Source organism: Triticum aestivum, chromosome 3B, assembly GCF_018294505.1.
Source record: "Triticum aestivum cultivar Chinese Spring chromosome 3B, IWGSC CS RefSeq v2.1, whole genome shotgun sequence".
NCBI lineage: Eukaryota > Viridiplantae > Streptophyta > Magnoliopsida > Poales > Poaceae > Triticum > Triticum aestivum.
This window is the reverse complement of record NC_057801.1, coordinates 89,521,745-89,522,185: the sequence shown is the minus strand read 5'-3', so window position 1 is coordinate 89,522,185 and position 441 is coordinate 89,521,745.

Here is a 441-nt window from a genome sequence, read left to right as displayed (position 1 = left end):
ACCATCCTCGCACTTTTCCTTTGAAGAAAGATGGTTTCTCTCAGCCACCCCCTATGATTCTGACATGGTGTAAACATAACAAAACTTATGGCAGACAAAGCGTGTCTCGGAAACACCCTTCGGTCAAATCAACAGACAGCCAAAAGTCACACTAGGTGCCTCGTATGATGAACTCCTGCAGTTCACCCTCTCAATTGTTCCAGAGGAAAACCACCAGATGGTATTTTTTACTTTTGTCTTTTAGAGGTGCAGCATTCAGTTTTATTTTTAATAAAATATATTTGCTTTCTTACATTTTTCTTTTTACAAATTTCAGGTTTTAGACGAGCTTCCAAAGATTATGCATAGCATGCAGAGCGAGCTTTTTGATTCAATGCAAAATGTACTCGCCAAGAACTTTATGAACCTGCTGAAACTGATGTCGTCAATGCATTCTTCATC